The sequence below is a fragment of the Nicotiana sylvestris genome, chromosome 3 (genome assembly GCF_000393655.2).
Source record: "Nicotiana sylvestris chromosome 3, ASM39365v2, whole genome shotgun sequence".
NCBI classification, from domain to species: Eukaryota; Viridiplantae; Streptophyta; class Magnoliopsida; order Solanales; family Solanaceae; genus Nicotiana; species Nicotiana sylvestris.
This window is the reverse complement of record NC_091059.1, coordinates 90,790,137-90,808,161: the sequence shown is the minus strand read 5'-3', so window position 1 is coordinate 90,808,161 and position 18,025 is coordinate 90,790,137.

Here is an 18,025-nt window from a genome sequence, read left to right as displayed (position 1 = left end):
TTATGTTATGAAAAACTGAGGTTGCATAAAACTTGCTAATGAGTGAACCTTGATCCTCGTTCGAGGACGAATGATCTTAAGTGGGGGAGGATGTAAGGCCCGTGAAATTTCTACTCAAGAACCCAAATCTCGTGGTGCCAAGTTAGGATCATGTATTAGAAATTCATAAAATTCTTCGGTTCGGACCCTTGGATCGATCTGTGCATTAAAAAGTTAAGAAGTTATGTTTTTCAGAAAAGTGTGTTTCTGCGGTCCATTATGCAGTCACATAATAGATATGCGAACCGCATAGTCGCCGAAGAGTCAGACAGTGTGATGGTTAATTTGAGGTCAACTATGCGGCCAATTATGCGATCACATAATCAATATGCGGGCCGCATAGTCATCGCATAATCCCCTTGGAATTTTTGTGAGAAGCAGTTCTGCGGTGCATTATGCGACCGCAAAATAGGTATGCAGACCACATTCCTATCGCACACCCATACAGTTTGTTCAGGTTTTGGGACCATTTTTGTTGTCCATTTCGTGGGCCGCATGTCCATTATGCGATCACAGATTGTCGGGGCTCATATTTTCTAACTTTTAAAACCCGACCCCATCCCATTAAAAACACCCATTAGACCTCTTTTATGATATTTTCACTGCAAATAGAGTGAGAGAGGGAGCTCTAGAGGGGGAACCTAACTCTCAAACTTTGCCAAATTTTTGAAAACTTTCAAGCAAAATTTGCTAGGATTTCACCCCAAGAGGTAAGACCTTGAGCCCTAACCTTCAGTTTCGAAATTCACACTAGAATGAATAAGTAGCTTGGGGGTTCATGGGTATAGGAATGGATTTCTTGCATGCATAAAAGATAATAGAGTATTGGGAGGTTGTGAACTAAAAAGATACCAATTGGGGTGTAAAATGATAAAAATCTCTCACAAAAGGGCCCTAAAATCACAATGCACACCTTGTTCTTGATAATATACCTAAACGAGCTAGAATCTTAATCATATTTCTAATTCTTGGTTCAATTTGTAATTTTCATAAAATAGATTGAAGTTGCTAAGTGTCTCAGAATTTTGTAAGAAATTAAAGAAAGCTCTATCGAGGTATGTATGGCTAAAACCCCCTCCTATTAGAAATCGAGCTCCGTTGGTATGCGTATGTGCAAATGTGGTAAGATTGAAAACTTGATTGATGTATTGATTGATATTTTACATGAATTAATTTTGAAATTGGATGTGTAAACATGAAAGGTGTGCCTTAATGTATGCAAAGTACTATCCTAGATATTTGAAGATGTGCAAAGAATATGAACCATGTGTTAAAGTTGCCCAGACTTCGCGCCAAGACATAAAACTGAGATTATCATGCTAATTATGTGAAATCTTACCTATGCTTGCAACTTGAATTTCTCTTGTATGTGCCTATGATCATAAATCGCGAGGCTGACATTGAAAGCGAAAACGATGTGATAATGTGGCCCTAAGAGCCAATGAATTTATATGATATACGTGAAATAAAGATTCAAATGAGATGATTAACGAGAAAGGAACAACGCCTAGGTAAGACGGCCTAGCCGATCGAGCCGTGATCGGACACCATGCTGCACACATGGTGGTAATGTGCTGATATTGAATTCCGGAAAAGGAAAATGAGATGGTGATTGAGGTATATGTCTCAAATGAGGCAACCTAGCCGATCAGGTCGTGATCGGGCTCTGCTCAAGACATCACTAGTATTGTGAACAATGTTGAATATATGAAATGCCCCAAACTAAAGTTATGGAAATCATGTGAAAGTTGTGTGATTATTTATTTGATGATGTGGTGTTCGGATAACGCTTTGATTATCTCTTGTGGTTTCCTTGAATTCTTGTATGATAGTTCTTTCTAATAAGATGGTGTTTAGTTATACATACTAGTACTATTTCATGGTACTAACGTCCCTTTTGCCGGGGGCGCTACATTTTTAAATGAATGTAGGTGGCTCCATAGCGGACAGTGCTGATCGCGCGTAGCGGAGTATCCTCTTCTCATTGTCCTGGTGAGCCCCTTTTTCCTTCAAGGGGCTATATTGCACATCTTTTGTTGTAGATTAGTCGGGGCCTTGTTGCTGGTGTTGTCATACTTATCTTTTGTATCCTTAAAGGCTCCGTAGACATTTGTGTGGGTTATGTATGTGTGTTGGACGAGTCTATGAATTGTGTGGTAATTCAAACTCTTGTTTCTCTAAATTGTAACTGTTTGGACTCTCGAAACTTAACTATGGTTTAAGGTTGTGATATAAAGTGAACTAACAATGTTGAATGTACAATCTCTCCTATTAACTAAATAAACGATAGCATGGTTTCCTTAATCGCATTGAGTTGGGTGGAAAGTGTTTGATAAAGATTGCTCAGTTGGATTCACTCGATTGAGCATCGGTCGCGCCTCCCGAGGTTGGGGCATGACAAAGAGAGAGTTGTTCCAACCAAAAATGTCATAAACCTAATTTCGTGAGAAAAAGGGGGCGTGACAGCATAGAGACTTTGCTGGGGATATTCAGGCTTTTACCATTTCATACCGTTTTGTGAATTGTACCCTCCCTATGTGCAATTATTTGTTTAATTCCTTTAATCATTTAATTTCTTCTTCAAAAGAAAAACTGACCTATCTTTCTTGTTTCTTTCCTTTATAACTGCTTTAAATTATAAAACTGCTGTATTTATCGCTTTCTTAACATGCAAATACATGTCAACATGCTTTTAATTATTGCATAATCATGATCAACATCATACTCCACCCGTGCCAAACAAATACTATAGCAACAGTTGATGATTGGTTGCTCCCTTCCTATATCATTACCCCCTAAATTCGAAAAGCCTTATTTGCAGTAAAGCTAGTCGATCAGTGGTGCAGTCGACTGTTGCGTGCCTTCCCCCTTGAGTTGTCCACTCAAGGATACCAGTCTAAAACCCTATAGAAACCTTACTCTGTTTAAATTACGCATGCATCATGGTTAAACCTAGCCGGGTCAGTTATGTTGTCCACATAATGATCTTTTAAGATAGCCTTGTCCAAAAGTCCACTGGGTTTCCCTAAACCCAAACGGACATCATCACGTTCTGTGCATTTATTTGGAGAAATAAATGCTTCATGCTAATTGTTGATGTTAAATAGTCGAGTTTGGTGGGGGTAAGGGCCTAACCTTGTTTACCTTGCAGAAATATAAGGCACGAAGTCCCCAGACTCGTCATGGTCACCAATATCCACCCAAGATTGCTAAGTTGGTGGGAAGATTTACATTCTAGTGACAAAACCCTCGTCAGAAAATATCTAGGTAATCTACCATCCCTGCTGGAGATTCAACCTAACAACATGATAATAGAAGCTGCTATCTTATTTTGGGATTGTGAAAGGGCCGTGTTCCTCTTAGGGGACATCAAAATGACACCTTTGCTATAAAAGATAGGAGGACTAACCGGTCTAGTGTGGAAAACCCCGGGTTTGCTAATGTTTGAGAACCGCACAGGCAAGGGTTTCCTAAAAATGATGGGTTTGAAGAAGAATGCAGAATTGGTATGCCTAAAGGAGTCGTACATCCTTTTTGACTACCTGTATGAAAGGTACGGTCATAGCAAATCATACCGTACCTACCATGACAGGTTTTCCATCACGTCCTTGGGACATATCCATCGTAGGGTATTCATCTTCATGTTTTGCTTCCTGGGTCAGATCGTGTTTCCAATGAAGAAAGGGATAATCCATACTAGGCGGGCTATGGTAACCAAGACCCTAATGGAGGGGATTGGTGGGCAGACATTCAGCATTGTACCCATGATCATTGCAGACATATACTGAGCCTTGGAAAAGTGTCAACGAGGAGCGAGACACTTTGAAGGCTTCAATCTATTACTTCAGTTTTGGCTCATGGAACATCTCTAAAAGGGAATACCGACAAGAAATTCAGCGAAGGGCCTAGGATGATCACATCGCTTTCTACCATCCAAAGTGAATGAATTACATCCCTGACATGTTCGCTCAGCCTGAGAATGCCAAAGAATGGGTTGAGATCTTTGATAATTTGATTGAAGAACATGTTCAATGGATGTTCGAGTGGTTTTCGATAGAGGAGTTCATCGCTCGATCTAGAGATGCACCTTTACTGATACTGTTTGGTCTAAGAGGAACATACCCTTACGTCCCTCTTCGAGTTATGAGGCAAGCAGGTAGAAAGCAAGTCATACCTAGGGTCGACAAGATGAGCCATCTTCGAGATGACTTCCAAAATGATGATAGTCCCAAGTGCCAAGCCCAGCACATGTGGCACTATATGATCGTAATGGAGAATGACACCATCGAGCCAGACAGATATCATGCCGGTTGTACCCCTTTCTATTCTAGTTGGTTGGAAGACAATTGGGATGGTCTGGGCCAGACAGGGTTCGTTCGATGTCACAAAATTATTGATGAAAAGGCCGAGGCACAAGTCAAGTACAACCAGATGCGCAAAAGGAACCGTGAATGCGAGAGCGAACACCGCGAGATACAAGAGTCCAATAAGAAGATGATTGAGGAATGGAAAGACATGGATATCAGTGCCAAAAAAACTCTAGGATACTTTAGCGAGGCATTGTAGAACTAGAGGGAAAATTTCTCAAAAGGGTTGAAGACTGTCAAAAGGCTGAAGGTACCGAAGGTGGACATCTAGCCAGAGCATACCTATTGCTGGGACTTCACGAATTGGGGAAGCCATTCGACGGAGCCAAGGATGTCGAATCTGGGGAAGGTCCTTCTGGGACCAAATAGATAAGAATTTACTTTTTCGCTTTATGAATATAATAAGGCCAATGGCCATTAGTGACTTTTATTTCTTACTTATTTAGTGTTGTTTTGAGATTCGCCTATCTTTATCAATAAAATGAGGCATTTAGCATTTGAAGTTCTCCAAATCTATTTGTCGCTAGGCCTACCTCAGGCACAAAGAGGTTCCCAAATTAGGACATGCTTTACCGCACTATGTGTTTAAATATTGCAATACTTTTAATAATCTTCACTGACTTGGTTACCTTTTGTTTTATTTTTGTTTTAGTTATTCCCCTCCCCAAAGGTTAGTTTGTGCACTCTGGCATCATCATCTTATTTCACAAGATCCAAGGGCCCTCCACCCACTCCTCCTCTTATTCCCTCTAAAGTCAAGAACAAAGGCAAGTATAAAATGGAAGATTTAAATAACATCAGGAATGAGAACACAACTGAACGGGTAGAGGCCACTGATGGCCAGGGTATTCGGGTTCCTAATGTGAATGTGTCACAACTTGAACAAAAACTGTTGAAATTCTAAGAAGAGCTCGATCAGGTTCGAAATCTGGCAAACCTGTCATTTTCCCTCAACTCCCCCAGATATCAACTTCCCCAATGCTAAAAACCCTACACCTCCACAAAATATCCCAAAGCAGCAGAATCATCTCGCGCCTCATCATCACGCTGCTCCATCAAAGAACCAATACAACACCTGCCATACCCCAAACAACACTCCACTACTCATCCCAAAACCTCAGAACTCCACAAATGACCATTTCCACACCCATACACCAGGCCACCATAACAATCTTATCTACGTGGAGACCATGACACACTCCACCCAACCTATCTCATGCACACCTAAGTCTGATGAAAAGGATCTGCTTATCAGGAACTTAGCCGAGGAACTTAAGAAACTAACCAGCCAGATTCAGGGCGTTGAGGGAAGCAAAGGAATTGAGGGGCTGAACTATGAGGACCTTTGCATACAACCTGATATCGAACTACATGAGGGGTACAAACCTCCTTAGTTCGAAATGTTTGATGGTATGGGTGATCCAAGGGTCCATCTGAGGAGATATTGCGACAGGCTGATTGGAGTAGGGAAGGATGAAAGAATACGCATGAAGCTGTTCATGAGGAGTTTGAAAGGAGATGCATTATCTTGGTACATCAGCCAAGATCCCAAGAAGTGGTCAAGCTAGGAAGGCATGGCATCTGACTTTATGGATAGATTCAGGTTTAATACAGAGAACGCACCAGACGTGTTCTATATCTAGAATTTGAAGAAGAAGCCCACAGAGACGTTTCGCGAGTATGCTACTCGCTGGAGGTCTGAAGCTACTAAGGTCAGACCCGCATTAGAAGATGAGCAAAATGAACAAGTTCTTTGTCCGAGCTCAGGACCCACAGTACTATGAACGGCTGATGATGATTGAGAACCACACGTTCTCCAACATTATCAAATCAATTGAAGAAGGTATTAAAAGTGGTATGGTTACAAATTTCGAAACCTTGCAAGCTACAAATAAGGCTTTACAGTCCGGTGGTGTGTCCAAGAAAAGGGACATAGGGGCCGTGATGGTTGCACAAAGGACCAAGTCTCCCTTTAAATACCAAGCTTACCCAACACCTCAACTCACATACCAGCCAACCCCAAATTACCAAGCACCCTCATACCAAGCTCCGCCACCAACTTATCAGTCCTCTCCACCTCCTACATATCAACCTACTTCACCCAGATACTCCCAACCCGCTCACGTCTACCAAACTTATAATGCTCAACCATACCACTATCAATCACCCTCTGCATGCCAAAATTTCCCTAGACCACGACCTAATTTTGATCGCAGACCTCCAAAACAATATACAGCCATCACTGAACCCATCAACCAGCTGTATGAGAGGCTCAAGCTGCTGGTTATGTCACCCCGATCCCTGCTGCAACCCTTGGGAATTCTTCTCAGTGGGCTAACCTAAACAAGTCCTGTGCATACCACTACAGCATAAAAGGGCACACCATCGATGAATGCCACTCTTTGAAAGACAAGATACAGTCTTTGATTAATAACAAGATCATTGTGGCAAAGGAGCCCACTCCTAACGTCCGCAACAACCCTCTGCTAGACCATAAAGGTGGAGGTATCCACATGATCGAAATAGAAGATGATTGGGATCCCGAGGGATTAATCGGGTTGATCGCAGAAGGTGATGACCCACAGAAACCAACAATTACTCTCAATCCAATCATAGTCCAGATCCAACCGTTTGAGAACGCTGAGGTGAATATGTCTATACCTTCTTGAGTTTGAAGCAACACCATCCGCAAAGGCACCGACACCAATTGAGGTTGAATTCGTGTCTTTGGCAAATACACCCGCACCATTTGAGGTTGCATTCTTGCCACCCAAGGCACATGTTCCATTCGAAGTGAGGATAGCCGCACCGATCCCCGTGGCGATGTCTACTATGCCACCATTCTATACAAATGCTGTACCCTAGGACTATTCAGTTGAGGCGAGAAGGAAAGGCAAGGTGAGGATTGAAGAAGCTGTCGCAGCACAGGGTATGACAAGAACTGGTAGAGTCTATACCCCTAAACATCTAGCTGAATCAAGCAAGCAGGTCTCTAATCGGCCACCCCTTATTGAGATAGGTCCGGATGACCTTTGGAAGAAAATACAGGCCAAGGAATATTCAATCATCGACCAGTTAAACAAGACACCAACACAAATATCCATTCTCTCTTTGCTGCAAAATTCTGAGACGCACAAGAATGCTTTGTTAAAGGTGCTAAATGAAGCATACGTACCAAGTAACATCACTAGCGGGGAAGTGGCTAATATGGTAGGACAAGTGTTGGAAAGACATAAGATCACCTTTTATGAGGACGAGCTGCCACCTGAAGGGCTGGGGCACAACAAAGCAATACACATCACTATGCAATGCGAAGATTATTTCAACACCAGAATCCAGATCGATGGAGGTTCCAGTCTTAACATTCGTCCACTGGTAACACTCAAGAAGTTGGGTAAAGGGCCGCATGAGATAAAGGATAGAGCAATCAATGTGAAAGCCTTCGATGGTTCTCAATGGTCCATCATTGGTAAGATTAGCCTATGCCTGCAAATGGGACCAACCTGGTTCGAGGTCGATTTCTGGGTAATAGATGTACCAGCATCTTACAACTTGCTGCTGGGAAGGCCATGGATTTATGCTGCTGGGGCTGTAGCATCAACGCTACATCAGGCAATAAAGTTTGAATGGAATCGCCAGGAAGTGATCATTCACAGCGACAGTAACAACCCTATATATAGTCACCAGACCATTCCAGCGATCAAGGGAAGAAGGAAGCTGAGTGGAGAAACTTACCACCACATTGAGCGGGTCAATGCTATCGACAAAGACAAATGGTGGGATAGCAAAATCGAGAGTATACTGAGTTGGAGTGGGTACGAATCTGGCAAAGGGCTTGGCAAGAACCTCCAAGGAATCTCTAAACCCATAAAACTCAAGAAATATGACACTACCTTCGGTTTGGGATATGAGTACACCTGGGAAGAATTCAATAGCTATTCGCCCCTATGGCACGGTCCTTACTACCCACTAGAGCAGCCAATACCGCATCTGGAGCAGACCTTCCAACATGCCGACATTATCTTTGGGTCAGATGAAGAAGAAGAACTTGCAACAATGAAGAACTTGTTTCTAGAGGATAGTGATATGGACTGTTGCGTTCTTCTCGAGAAGGAGGGGGAGGAAGGCCCTTCCATACAGGCTGTGAGCAGAGCAAAACATCTCAAGAATTGGACCATCAGGACAACCAAAGCCCGACGAGCCTCGGGGTAGCAAGGCTAAAACAAGCATTATTCAGTGTTTTATTTACTACATGATTTTCTTTTCGCATTTTTGAATTCCCGCAATAAGATCTTCAATGTCCAAAACCGTTACTCAATTTATCAAAAGCATTTTTATTTTTTCTAATGAATTAATATTTATTACTATGGTTTTCTCTCCTTGCTTTACCAATACAACATTACTATTACTTGTATTGATGAACCAATGACTATGACATGTAATGAGACAACGTAACAAACTGACATAAATTCAGAGGAAGATGACATACCTGACGAGATTGTCAAAGAAGTTGAGAAATTTGAGAATAGACCTAAGTCCAACCTGGACGAGATCGAGATTGTCAACCTGAGAGATGCAGAAAACATCAAGGAAACGCGAATCAGCATTCACCTATTGCCATCAGAGAAGAAAGAATACACAGAATTTCTAAAGGAGTATGAGGACATATTTGCCTGGTCGTATGATGACATGACTAGTCTGAGTACATCTATTGTGGCTCACAAACTGCCAACCGATCCAATGTGTCCACCAGTAAAGCAAAAGCTCAGAAAGTTCAAGCCTGATATAAGTTTGAAAATTAAGGAAGAAGTCACCAAGAAGATCAACGCTAAGGTTCTCAGGGTAGTAGAATACCCTACACAGTTAGCCAACATTGTGCTGGTGCCAAATAAGGATGGGAAGGTCAGAGTCTGTGTCGACTACCGAGATCTCAACTGGGCCAGTCTGAAAGACGACTTCCCTTTGCCAAATATACACATCCTAATTGACAATTATGCCAAGCATGAACTACAGTCATTTGTAGATTGCTTCGCTGGTTATCATTAGATCTGGATGTATGAGGAAGACGCTGAGAAAACAACTTTCATTACACTGTGGGGAGTGTACTGTTACAAGATGATGCAATTCGGCCTGAAGAATGCAAGGGCCACCTACTTGAGGGCCATGACTACCATCTTCCATGATATGATACACAAGGAGATAGAGGTATATGTGGATGATGTTATTATCAAATCCAAGAAGGCCACTGACCACATAGAAGATCTAAGGAAGTTCTTCAATAGACTACGGAGATAAAACCTAAAACTAAACCCCACAAAGTTCGCATTTGGGGTTCCTGCTGGGAAATTGCTTGGGTTTATTATGAGCCGCCAAGGAATAGAAATGGATCCATCAAAAGTCAAAGCCATTCAAGAACTACCACCGCCAAGGAACAAGAAGGATTCGATGAGCTTCTTGGGAAGGCTTAACTACATCAGCCGATTCATAACACAGTCTACAGTTATCTGTGAGCCAATCTTTAAGATGTTAAAGAAGGACACCGCCACCAAAATGGACCGATGACTGCCAAAAGGCCTTCGACAAAATCAATGAGTACCGGTCAACACCACCAGTCTTAGTCCTGCCCGATCCAGGTAGATGATAACTAGGGATTTTGACGCATTTTATGCTCCTTCTTGCTAGCTCTTTGATTATAAATTCGTACAAAAAGGTCCCAAAAGGCTCATAAGTTGTGCTTGATTATATGTTTGATCAACAAAGTGACAAGATATCAAAGATCAGCTCAAAAGGAGTAAAACCTGCACAAGTACCAAAGACAAGACAAACTCATGAAAAACAGGCCTAGTGCGGCCGAACTACACTTTGTGTGGTCCGCACTAGAGAGGTTCAGAGACTCAGCATTTCAGGATTCGAAGCAATGCGGCCGCACTACACATTGTGCGGTCTGCGGTGGACCTCTGCGGCCGCACTCCCATTTTGTGTGGTCTACAGAGACAAGGTTCAGAGAGATGCCAAGTTTAGAGGTTCAAGCCTGTGCGGTTCACGGTCGAGTTCGTGTGGACCGCGCTAGAAGCCTCCGCGGCTGCAGTGCATTTTGTGCGGTCTGCGAAGCCTGGGTTTAGAGAGTCAAGATTGCAAGTTCAAGATCCTAGTGCGGCCGCACACCATTTTGTGCGGTCTGCACTAACCCCGCAGGGGCAATTTTGTCCAATTTTTCCAGCTTAGTATAAATAGAACCTTTTTCCATTTTTAGGGCATCAGATATTATCATATGTTAGCTGCACTCGTGAGAAGACTTTTCTTTGCCATTTTGGCATTTTTACTTAGTTTTTATCATTGAATCTTTGTATATACCTTAGCAATTAATTAATATGTCTTTATCTTAATCTATTTTTCTATTTTTCTCTTGAAGCATGAGTAGCTAGACCCATTAGCTAGGGTTGTGGCTCAACCCTAGTGTGGGTAATTGATGGGTGTTGTGATTTAAGGTTAGATTGACTATGAGTGTTTGTTATTTGGGTAAATTTCATGATTTAATCTATGAATTAGTGGTTGCAAACACTAGTTTGTGCTAAGTTGACTTGAGATCTTCTTGAGAAAGAGAGCCTAAGTCTCCAAAATTGACCCAACAAGGAATTGGGATGGACTCAAGAGAATTGATAGTCCTAATTAAAGGGTTAAACCTCGAGAGAGTAATACCCAACTTGAACCCCAGTTGCTTGAGCAAATTTTCCTACCCTATTGGTCTTGAGAAATTCAATTGGGCAAAATCACTCTCTCTACCGAGAGGTGTGAGAGTGAGTAAAATTGTGCAACAGTTATAGCATATTCCCCAATCATGTCAATTGTGCCTTAGGTTCAATTACCCGTCAATTGGACACCTAGGAGGATGCCACTACCCTAGTGCCTTTTAAACTATTAGATACAACTTGTAGCAATTTACTCGTAGTTAATCTAGTAGCAATTATAATTTGTAGCAATTTACTCATAGTTAATATTCCTATTTTTTAGTAGTGTGGAGTAGGCTGCATTACTTTTTGGCGCCGTTGCCGGGGAGATAACGGTTTTGGCTATCTCTTTAGTTAGTTTTGTGTATTGTTCTTCTTTCCTTATTTGTTACTTACTTGTTTGTGTCACTACTCAGGTACCAATATGGCTTTGAACAACGCTAATGACCCTCTTGGAAACTTGATTACGGGGGAGAAGGTAGATGATGTTGAGAAAGATGAGGTGCCTCTTGTACCTCAAGGACAACGTAGAGGCTGCAATGCCAATGCTAATCCAAATGACAATATTCCAGACCCTCCTCCGCCACCTCCAAGAGTGGCTCCCAGAATACTTCCGAACCAGGGTTATGCAAGTGCTATTGTCCCGCCCAGAATCCAGGCGGGCAACTTTCAGATAACCAATGTGATGTTGACCTTACTTGAGCAGCGTGGGTACTTCACAGACACTGCGGATCAGAATGCCTACAAACATCTCAAGGGGTTTGTAGATACATGCTAGGGGAGCAAACAGACGAATGTGTCCGAGGATGCTCTTAGGTTGAGACTTTTTCCATTCTCACTTCAGGGGAAGGCATTAGATTGGCTCGAGAGACTTCCCAACCATTCCATCACAACTTGGGATGAGTTGCAGGATAAATTCATTTCTAAATTCTTTTCACCCGGGCATATGGCGGCACTTCGAGATGAGATATTGGCTTTCAAGCAAGATCCCACAAAACCTTTGCATGAGATTTGGGAGCGGTATAGAACGATGGTAAAGGAATGCCACAATAATGATATGACTGACACTATGATCTAACAAACTTTCTACCGAGGCATCAATACAACAAATCAATGCATAGTTAACAAACTTGCTGGGGGAAACTTTATGAAGCTGTCATATGATGAGGCATGTGATGTACTTGATGAGATGGCCGACACTTCTTCTGCATGGCAAAGTAGAGCCAATGTACTTCAAGGCGACCCTACAGTTATTCATTTGCACAAGGAATTACATGACCATGGGCAAGCTATAGCGGAGTTGACAACTACTATGAATCAATTGGCTAAGGCACAGTTACAACAAGTCCAAAATCCTCGTCAAGTGAATACCATGGAGGGTGTTAATATGCTTGTCAACAAGAGAAGGGAAAGAAGGCAACAAAACCAAGGGAATTCTAAGCAATTTGATGATGCATGTTATGGTTTTCAAAATGATGGTTATGATGACCAAAGTGAAGAGGTTCAATATATAAACAACTATCAAGGACAACGGGGCAACTCTTCCAACCAACAACAGTGGAGATCTCAAGGCAATTAGGGCAATCAACAACAAAAAAATGGCAATTGGGGGAACAACAACCAAAACAACAACTAGGGCAATCAAAACAACAATCAAGGCAACCAAGGGAATTGGAATAGTAATAACAATAATTGGGGTGGCACTAATAATCAAGGAAGACGGAACAATGGAAACCAAGGAAACCGGGGGCAAGGCTTTCAAAGGCCCCCAATGTACCAACAACCGAACAATCTACCACCATTTCCATCTCAAGGTCCTAGTTCTTCGGGTAATGATATGGGTAGAATTGAAATGATGTTCGAGCATACGATGAAGAGGAATGCGGATTCTGATGCACAGTTAGCTTCTCACAACACCTCTATCCGAACTTGGAGGTGCAATTAGGCCAAATCTCTCAGTCATTGAATACTCGCCCGAAGGGTGCTCTACCAAGTGATACGGTAGTGAACCCAAAGGGTGGGAACAATCATGTTATGGCGGTCACAACAAGAAGTGGGAGAGGCGGTGATGTGAATGCCTCTAAGCAAAAGCAAGTCGTGGATGATGATGTTGAGTTGCAAGATGGCGAAGTCCCTTTGGTAGTTGAATATGTGATTGATGAAAATGTGAACAATGAAGTGAGGATTGATATTCAAGAAGTCAAGTTGGAAACTCAAAATGATGTGGACCCGTCTAGGGAACATATAATTGACATGCCAGAGCCGGTTGTGCCAAAAGCCAAGGCTCCTTTGCCAAGGCCACCTCCACCTTATCCTCAAAGGCTCGTGAAACAGAAGAATGATAATCAGTTTCAAAAGTTCATTGACATGATGAAGAGCTTATCTATTAATGTGCCTTTGGTGGAGGCACTTGAACAATTGACGGGTTATGCAAAATTCATGAAAGACTTGGTTACAAAGAAGCATTCTATGGATTGTGAAACTATAAAGATGACTCACCAAGTTAGTGCTATAGTGTATTCAATGGCCCCGAAGCTTGAAGATCCCGGTTCTTTCACCATTCCTTGCACCATTGGGAGTGCGAATTTTCCCAAGGCTCTATGTGACTTGGGAGCTAGTATCAATTTGATGCCCTACTAGGTTTTCAAAACTTTGGGTATCAGGCAACCTAGGCCAACCTTAATGAGAATTCAAATGGCGGATCGATCGATGAAGTGACCTTTGGGCATTATTGATGACGTGCTTGTCCGAGTGGACAAATTCGTATTGTCGGCCGACTTTGTGATTTTGGATTGTGAGGTGGACTATGAGGTTCCTATTATCTTGGGAAGGCCTTTCCTTGCAACGGGGAAGGCATTGGTTGATGTTGAAGCGAGTGAGATCACTTTCCGAGTGGGAGATGAAAAGGTCATTTTCCTTGTTTGCAAGTCTATAAAGCAACCCAATAGCACCGAGGTGTGCTCATTTGTAGACCTTATCACAGTTGTGATTGTGGATGATACCAGTGCTATGATCAACGTGGAGGATCCTCTTGAGGCCGTGCTATTAAATCTTGATGTCAATGAGGATGCAAGTAGAGTGGAGTGCGTGAATGCCTTACATGGGATGGGCTATTCTTATGAGCTTAGAAAATTGTCTTTGGATCTTGAAAACCGGAAAACTCCACCAACAAAACCATCAATTGAGGAGCCACCGGTGTTGGAGTTGAAATCACTTCCTCCACACCTCAGGTATGAATTCTTGGGCTCAAACTCTACTTTACCAGTTATTCTTTCTTCTTGCCTTACTAACATGCAGGTTGAGGCCACTTTGGCGGTGCTTCAAAAGCGGAAAAGGGCAATTGGATGGACTCTAGTTGACATTCGGGGAATAAGCCCCACATTTTTTATGCACAAAATTATCTTGGAGGATGATGCAAAGCCTTCCTTGGAGCATCAAAGAAGATTGAACGAGGCTATGCAAGAAGTGGTGAAGAAAGAAATGATCAAATGGTTGGATACCGAGGTTGTGTACCCCATTTCTGATAGCTCATAGACTTCTCCGGTGCAATGTGTACTGAAGAAGGGTGGTATGACTGTGGGGACCAATGAGAACAATGAACTTATTCCTACTCGGACAGTCACAGGTTGGAGGGTTTGCATGGACTACCGGAAGCTAAACAAGGTGACCTGAAATGACCATTTCCCATTGCCATTCCTTGACCAAATGCTTGATCGTCTTGCGAGGCGTGCTTTTTATTGCTTTTTGGATGGGTACTCGGGTTATAATCAAATCTTAATTTCCCATGAGGACCAAGAGAAGACCACCTTTACTTGTCCATATGGAACCTTTGCTTTCTCTCGGATGCCGTTCGGAATGTGTATGCTCCGATGACATTCCAAAGATGCATGATGGCTATTTTCACCGACATGGTGGAAGATATATTGGAGGTCTTCATGGATGATTTCAGTGTGGTTGGTGATTCCTTTGAAGAATGTTTGAGAAATTTGGATATAGTATTGGCCCGATGTGAAGACACAAACCTCGTGCTCAATTGGAAAAAATGCCATTTCATGGTTGAAGAAAGTATAGTGTTGGGTCACAAAATTTCAAAGTGAGGGTTTGAAGTTGACAAAGCCAAGATAGAGGTGATTTCAAGGCTTCCTCCCCCTACTTCTGTCAAAGGGGTGAGGAGTTTTCTTGGGCACGCAGGTTTTTACCGGAGGTTTATAAAAGATTTTTCAAAAGTGGTAAACCCCTCGTGCAAGTTGCTAGAAAAGGATGTAAAGTTTGTGTTCGATGAGGGATGTATGCAAGCATTTGAGCTTCTCAAGCTTAAGTTGACCACTACCCCTATCATTACCGCACCAAATTGGAGCTTACCTTTTGAGTTCATATGTGACACAAGTGATGTTGCGGTTGGGGATGTTTTGGGTCAAAGAGTTAACAAGATGTTTCATCCGGTGTACTACGCAAGCAAGACTATGAATGAGGCTCAAAGGAACTACACGGTTACCGAAAAGAGTTGTTGGCTATAGTATTTGCGATGGAAAATTTTTTGGCCGTATCTTATGGGGTCCAAGGTCATAGTGCACACCGATCATGCCGCTCATAGGTACTTGATGACAAAGAAAGACTCCAAGGCAAGATTGATGCGATGGATGTTACTAATTTAAGAGTTTGATCTAGAAATTGTGGACCGGAAAGGTAGTGAGAACTAAGTGGCGGACCACTTGTCCCGTTTGGAGGAGGAGGGGAGGCCTTGTGATAGCCTTAAGATCAATGATTCATTTCCCGACGAACAAATCCTTGCGGTGTCAATGAATGATATGCCATGGTTTGTCGATGTTGCCAATTACCTTGTGACCGAAATAATCCCGTATGAGCTCTCTTCTAACCAAAGGAAGAAGCTCAAGCGGGATAGTTTGGACTTTTATTGGGATGAGCCATATTTGTTCAAGATTTGCAAGGATGGTGTGATTCGTCGATGTGTTCCAGAGGAAGAACAATTGAGTATCTTAGAGGCTTGTCATTCCTCACCCTATGGTGGCCATCACGGTGGGGTGAGGACCGCCTCGAAAGTTCTTAGTTGCGGGTTCTATTGGCCAACCCTGTTCAAAAATGCGGGTGATTTTGTGAAGAGGTGTGATGAATGCCAAAGAGCGGGTGGAATTTCAAAAAGGGACGAGATGCCTCTCAATACCATTCTTGAAGTGGATATATTTGATGTTTGGGGCATCGATTTCATGGGTCTATTTGTTAGATCTTGTGGGAATACTTACATTCTCGTGGCGGTTGACTATGTCTCAAAATGGGTTGAAGCCGTGGATTTGCCTAACAATGAAGCCCGGAGTGTTGTTGCATTTATTAAGAAGAGCATTTTCACAAGGTTTGGCATTCCCCGTGCGATTATTAGTGATGGAGGATCTCATTTTTGCAATAAAGCTTTTGACACGTTGCTTTCTAAGTACGGTGTCAATCACAAAGTTTCTACCCCTATCACCCTCAAGAAAGTGGTCAAGTGGAAGTCTCCAATAGGGAAATCAAAATCATATTTTCAAAGATGGTCAATGCAAATAGGACCGATTGGTCGAAGAAGTTGGATGACGCTCTATGGGCTTATCGGACGGCTTACAAAACTCCGATTGACATGTCTTCATATTGGTTGGTGTTTGGGGAAGCATGCCATCTTCCGGTTGAGTTAGAGAACAAGGCCATGTGGGCTTTGAGGAAGTTGAATCTTGAATGGGATGTTGCAGCCAATCTTCATGTAGAGCAGCTCAATGAACTCGATGAATTTAGATTCCATGCCTACTCCAGTTCGTCCTTGTATAAGGACAAGATGAAGTACCTTCATGCCAAATATGCTCGTGGAAAGGAGTTCAAAGTAGGTGATTTGGTTCTCTTGTTCAACTCCCGGTTACGTCTGTTTCTGGGAAAGCTCAAATCCAAATGGAGTGGACCGTTTGAAGTTGTGTTTGTGACCCCTTTTGGTGCTCTTGATTTGAAAAATAAAAATGGTGAAGTCTTCAGAGTTAACGGGTACCGGATCAAGCATTATCTTGGGAAAATTGATGACTGCCACATGGTGGCACATTTTCACTTCAAATGATGTGATGGTAACCTGCGTCATGCCGCGACGTTAAATCAGGTGCTTCTTGGGAGGCAACCCATGCGTTTTTCTTATTGTTGTTTTCTTTGATTTTCTTTGTCGTATAGGATTGATTTTTGGGCTAACTAGTTGTGAGATGTTGCAGGGATTGTGTTGATGCAGTGCAAGACATAATAAAGAAATTGTTCAGTCTCTGAAGTTGCTAGTGCGGTCGCACTACACTTTGTGCGGTCCGCACTGCTGAAGGCCAAAGTGATACCTCTCTGAAGTTGGCCACTGTAGCCGCACTACACTTTGCACGATCCGCAGTGGACCACAGCGGCCGCAGTCTGCTTTGTGCCGACAATAGTGGGATAATTGGCCAAGTTTGATCATAACAGCTCAGTGCGGACCGCAGTCCATTTTGTGCGGTCCGCACTGGTAGGTGAGAATGGGCCCCAGGGGTTTTCTATAAATAGACCCTGAGGGCCTCCTTTTACCCTTTTCGCAAAATTGAACCTTAAAGACACTAAATACCGTTCCTCTTTTTCTTTGATCGTAATTGCTTGATTGGCATTGTTTAACTTCACTTCATCTCATAATCTAGTAATATTACACTCATTTCTTCTTTTGTTTAATTTTGTAATTTTGTTTAATTTCCATTTTTCTTAACTTCTGTTCTTCTTCCTCCCGTAATTAGTTTGATTTCTAGGTTAGATTAGTTTAAATGTTGATTTCTGTGGACTTAGTAGTTTAATGGACTGGGTAATCGATTAGGGCCTCTAATTAGGTGGAAATTTGACCTTAAAATAAAAATCTCA